Raw genomic sequence first — 6,008 nt, 5'->3', positions numbered from 1 at the left:
CTTTTAAAGTAAACATGTGAATTTGTTTAAAATTCTTCCTGTACCTTTACACTGTCAGAAAAAATGTGCAAAATTTGTACCTTTAGAGGTACAATGGCTTGTCACTGGGGCAGTACCCTCAAGGGTACAAATGTTGTACCCTTTCATATTGGTACGTATCTGTACCCTTTCAGTATGTACCTTTCAAAGGCAAATATGTACCTCTGTGGACTAAATTGTACCTTATAGTGCTATGGTACCATAATGTACCTTTAAAAAAGGTACCAATTTGTTCTTTTAAGGGTACTGCCCCAGTGACAAGCCTTTTGTACCCTTTGATGGCAAATTTGTACCAGATACAGCACATTAAAAGACCAGTATACTGTTTATCACATTTATTAAACATTCAAAACAATTACAATTCAGACATTTTACAGTATGAATGTTTTAAGCTTCACAGTGTCACAACAGGATGCATATATTTACAATTATTAGCAATTTTACAATAATGAAAAATCTATATTTCTCCTTCAGTTCACATTGCATTCATTGTAACTATAACCTTAACATTTGATCAATTGTAAACAGCACATAGCACTTCAGTTACCATTTTTAAACCATGAAATAAAGCTTTTGACATTAACAAAAGAAGCACTAGACCTCATTTTAAGCACATCTTTCTACTGCATTCTACATTTTCTAAAAATAAATAAAAAAGTAAACTTATAACCAAGTTTAAATGCATAATTTAAATAATAAAATGCATAAATGTGATAAGATAATATTGATACGAATTCTAAAAAGAAGAACTATAAAACACACTAAAGATTACCAAGGATTACGTTTATGTCAATACCTAGTAGATCCTCTGCAAGCATCTCTTCTCTTGATTCTTTGGAGACTTTGGCTAATGGAGCTTTTCTTTGAACAAGCTCAAGCACCTTTGGCACAATACTGGTAAACGCCGTCCTTGAAGCGCTGGCTTAAACTGACAGGTGATGGATGCATTCGGTCAACATCGTCAAACAACTGAAAATTGAAAAAAATTAGAAAATTAATCATTCACTTAAACTAAAACAAACAAAAGACATAAAACATTCTAATATTCTTTGTTGCCTCTTTCATTGCCATTTCCCTTTAGTGATCTCATTGTATAAATATTACTTGGCTTGAATGACTATATATTTATATATGGGTTTAGAATATTACAATGTTTTTACAATTGAGTTAAAGCTGTTAATGGTCATTTTAGCAGATGTCTCAGCTTATATTGACATTCAAAATGTATTTTAAGCTGAGAACTGATTTAAAATGTCACTGACCCCTGAGGTTGTCTTCAAGAAAGGGTACTTCTTTAGTATATCCTCTCGCACCTTGCTGTACTGGATATGCAGGACATTCACGTGACCTTCAACGGATGATGCATCCTCACCAATGACAGCAACCACCTATTGGATCAAATTTAAAAGTCCATATTAATAAAAAATACAACTGCAAGCACTGATACTGGGGTTAAAGCACTTTGAGATGATGTTTAAAGACCGTTTGTGCAGAGTGGTTTGGAGTTGATCAGAAATTAACTTCTGAGTTGTAGGCGGGGCTATTGACACAGTAGTTACCCTCCGCTGATGTCCGATCATCCCTTTGTTTACGCCCTCTCCCTCTAGCTTAAAGTCCTTCCAACCTAAAACTAACATTAGTGGTGAAACCAAAATGGTGAGCAATATTGAAGCTTTCCGGCCATAGTTTAGATCAAGCTCAGACAAGTATGATGAAGATGTTAATGGATCCGTTTGTCTGCAAGTGGACGCATCAGAATACGGCAGAGCAGAGGGACTCGGACCCACTTCATTTCATGTGGTGCGTCACAATAGAGACCTTCCTCAAACTGCATTTATTTTGTCTGTTCCTGATTCATCCCAATTTGAGTGAATACTCAGATGTGCAGTTTTAAACGTGCCCATCATGAGAAAAATACTGCGACATGTTAAAAATGGGGGACCCACTCCAATGAAAGTTATTTTTTAAAATGTAGCATTTTTATGATGACATATTGTTTTAAGATTTAAGAATAAAACTGTGTTTCTGAATATTTATTTTCTCAAATTGGGATGAATCAGGAGCAGATGAAAAGATGTCATTTGAGAAAGCTTGTAGTTGTTACGTACAAGCTATATTTGGCAGGCCACAAGCTCCCTGCTCCGCTTGTCTTCATTCTCCTCGTCTGAGTTGGCATCTGGCTCACATCTATAAGGCTGGATAGCTCCAATATTGCACGCCAATTCTGTTGCTTGGGGGTTGTGAGGGACTGTAAGGTAACGGGAGCGTAAACAATGGCATGATGGGAAATTAAGGCCGGTTAACTCTGCAAAACAGTCCTGTCAAGAACTTGAAGGTGAATTCCAATTGAACTGCAGAAACCATGTCCCAGAAAACATTTTCCCCCTCAAAAACTGCATAATCAATGTCTGTCTTTGTATAATAATAATAATGGATTGGATTTATCTGCGCTTTTCAAGACACTCAAAGCGCTTACATTGTGTCCATTATTCATTCACTCCTCATTCATACTTGGTGATGGTAAGCTATGGTTGTAGCCACAGCTGCCCTGGGACAGAGGCGTGGCTGCCATTTCGTGCCTACGGCCCCTCTGACCATCACCGGGACCATTCATGCACATTCACACACCAGTGGAGACACACTGGAGGCAAGGAGGGTGAAGTGTCTTGCCCAAGGACACAATGACATTTTGGCTGGCGGGAGCGGGGATCGAACCGCCAACCCTTCGGTCATTGGACGACCCGCTCAACCGCCTGAGCCACTGTCGCCCGTATAGTCAATATCTTGTTAATTATGCAGAGCTTTGTTGAAGGAAATACAGAAGAATTATATGTTTGTATGATAAGGACAGTATTCCAGAATGTATTCAATGTGTTGTGACTTACTCGGTGCAATCTGCTGTTTCCCTAGAAAACTTTAAACTAGTTTGGATGATCTGCCTTACTGCACTATTTGACAACTTAACTGAATTGGAAAGACAGCCTGACTTTGAATGCTTGAAATGACTTTGTGAAAAAATCATTTACTTACTTTGGCAAGAGAGGTGTCTTCAAGTCTTCGTCTTGTTGTAGGACTGAGTTGTAATATTATGGTGTCATCTGAGTCCACTTCAGTATCTCCACTTGAACTGGTATTGCAGCTTTATGCAGGACAACTCGGCTGATCTGTCAAAGTATTAAAGCTTTCAGTTACTGTAATATTTAAATAAGTATGATAGCAAAAACAAAAAAAGTAAAAACAAAGATTTTTAAATACTGACCGAATTAACAGTTTAGCAGATTTATTATCTTGTCCAGGACAGCAATAGGATAAAAAAACTCACTTATTTGCCCGTGTTTTGTTCCCCACACTATCCTGTCAAATAAATCATTGACCATTAGACTCCTATTGATGCAAATATACAATCAAAACTCTTCAGCTCAAAAATGTTCTTAATTTAGCATGTACTTGAAAGCAAAAACACAGATTATTTCCCTTGGAAATAAATTAAGGCATCAAAGGGGAATTTACCCAAAACCATTCAAAACAAAATAGATAAATTACAATTTAAAAGAAAAACTTCACCTTCTGGATTTGTATCTTCGGCCAGACAAATTTCCAACACACCAAAGTTTGGGTTTTTCAACAGGAGATCAAAAACCTGCTCATCAACTTCTGTCTTTGAGTCATCAAACACTTTCAAGTCCAAGGTTGGGATGTTGAACTTTTTGGCAGCTGTGAACACAGCAAAATTATGTTTAGAATACAGCACAGAAATTATCTTTAAATTAAAAAGCAATTAAAAAAATCTGTTTGCATCACAGCTGACAGTTTATCCACAAAGTTGACTGATTCCTGTAAAGAAAAATGCTGGAAATTGTGATGTTTCCACTCACCACATTCCCAAAAGGATTTGAAGGTCAGCTGAACTTCAAAACATTTTTTTGTTAGCGTTCAACATGTTCACGCACAGCTTGCATCTTTCCTGGTGGGAAAAAAAAATAATATATTACAAAAAAGAAAAAACATTACAACACCAAAAGGTACCAACACAGCATTTCTTCAGATCTAAGCCCTGTTCCAAATAAATTAATACATTTTAAAATAGTAATGGGAAATATACTGGCTTCTAAGGGCCTACAGATTTATTTCTTGGAAGTTCATTTAAAAAAAATGTTTTTTCCTGGTTTATAGATGAGTTTTTGGTTTGGGAAATCGTGAGGAGTATCTGGAATCACGGACCTCCATTTAAAAAAAATAATCTCTTCAGGAGAATGATCAAAATCAACAATACACAGTGTTAACTTCGCTTGACCAACAATGAGCGATCATGACAACCTAAACAGTCTCTGTCACTGTCTTGCATTCGGGAAATGGTGGCTGCCCGCGCACAGCAGCTACGGCAGGCTGACATATAAATGGGAAGGACTGCCATACTCACTGCGGTGTAAAAAAAAAAAACACCTTATTGGACTCCTACACATTACAGATTAAAACGATTAACGCATTGAATTCGACGGACCTGATAAATATCAGTAGGAATTATGGAGCTGGTCGTTTCAAAAGTAGCTGGCTTCCTTACTAAGAAACACAGAAAGAAAGAAAAAAAAAAGGGGGGGGGGGGTAGGCAAAAACAACCGGTGCATCAACGCCAGCGTACATCGGTAAAACGGCCACAGAATTATCTAGTGAAAAAAATGTATATATTTCAATGTATTTAACGGAACGCGGTACAACACCAATAAAAACAACAGCTTAATTTATTTAATGGCTGCATTTAGCTGAACTTCAAACGGCTGAGGCTAACCGTTAGTAAACTCCTGCTCGTAGTTTTCAATCTCCTCACAGGCACATACACGGTGGAATAGCAGCATTCCACTACACAAAAGTTATTCCTTACAGATAAAATAACCGAACCCGCTTAAAACAAGTTTCCAACTTATTTTTGAGCAATTAGCAGACTTACCTCAGTCACAGCCTTTATCTTCCTCCGGCCGCTGCGGGATAACAAAATGGCGGAAGAAACGAAACTTAAGAAAGTAGAGTGGGCGTGGTCTCGCTGGATTACTCCAACATATTTCCTCTACGTTTTTACACCTACTTAAATAAAAATTACTGATGGTAACTCCGAAAAAAGTACTCTCTCATTTTTCCTGTGTAGGTACAAAAGCTAAAAGGTACTAATATGTACACATAATGTAACGTAGTAACAGATAAATTTACTTTTTTATGAGAATGTATGATTAGAAAAAAAATAACTTAAATTAACAGCTCAAAGACTAGAAATTTAAATTGAACTTAGGCCAAGTTAAAGTACACCATATAAGGTTAAAAATATCAAATAATTTTGTCTACATTGTGCTTTTGCTCTAAATTAAAGGCAAAACTTAAAACAGCTCTTATATAAGTAAAACAAAAACAGGCTCACACTAATACATGTTTAAAAGTTATTATCTTGATGCTCTGCACAATCAATAATATATAATGTGCTTGTGTACTGTTCAGAACTAGTCATAAAAGATGTGTGGTATCTTAAATATATTTGGTTATTTTGTGCATCTTTTCCAAATAACCAACAGCGTATTAAATGATTTTGGGTGACGTTTTATACACTTTGAATTATTACTTTTGTCACACAAGTTATTGTATCTTTGTTTGTGGAATAAAGGGTCCAAATATGGGCCCTCTGATGGTTGGAAACATATTTGTACCTTTTTTATCCTTAAATGGTACATATGAGTACCCTAAGGTGTAATTATGACTCACTTAGGGTACAAATGGGGAATTTGTACCCTAAGTGTTCACAAACGTACCCCAACCGTACCCTTTTTTCTGACAGTGTACATGGTTTTAACACAAAGATTTATCTACATAAATATGTAACCTTCATCAATGTAGGGTAAAAAAAGTGAAAAGTTTTTTTGAAGGTGTTTTGTCTCGACTCTCAACAATCAGTGATTTAATAAAGCCACAGCGATCTCTCCATGCCA

The 6,008-nt window shown here is 36.5% G+C and overlaps 1 long non-coding RNA gene across 1 annotated transcript; it reads right to left on the bottom strand.

Moving 5' to 3' along the window:
- Window positions 1-359: 359 nt before the first annotated feature.
- On the bottom strand, window positions 360-3,743 carry LOC111948702 (uncharacterized). Its single transcript, XR_002874663.2, has 5 exons — window positions 3,604-3,743; window positions 3,299-3,393; window positions 3,070-3,203; window positions 1,302-1,427; window positions 360-1,008 (listed from the first exon to the last, which is right to left on the bottom strand). It is a non-coding gene; the product is annotated as an uncharacterized LOC111948702 (long non-coding RNA).
- Between the last annotated feature and the right edge of the window lie 2,265 nt (window positions 3,744-6,008).

Source organism: Oryzias latipes, chromosome 14, assembly GCF_053564925.1.
Source record: "Oryzias latipes strain Hd-rR chromosome 14, Olatipes_Hd-rR_3.1".
NCBI lineage: Eukaryota > Metazoa > Chordata > Actinopteri > Beloniformes > Adrianichthyidae > Oryzias > Oryzias latipes.
Note: the sequence above shows the minus strand (reverse complement) of the source record. Positions and strands in the feature narration are given on the sequence as shown.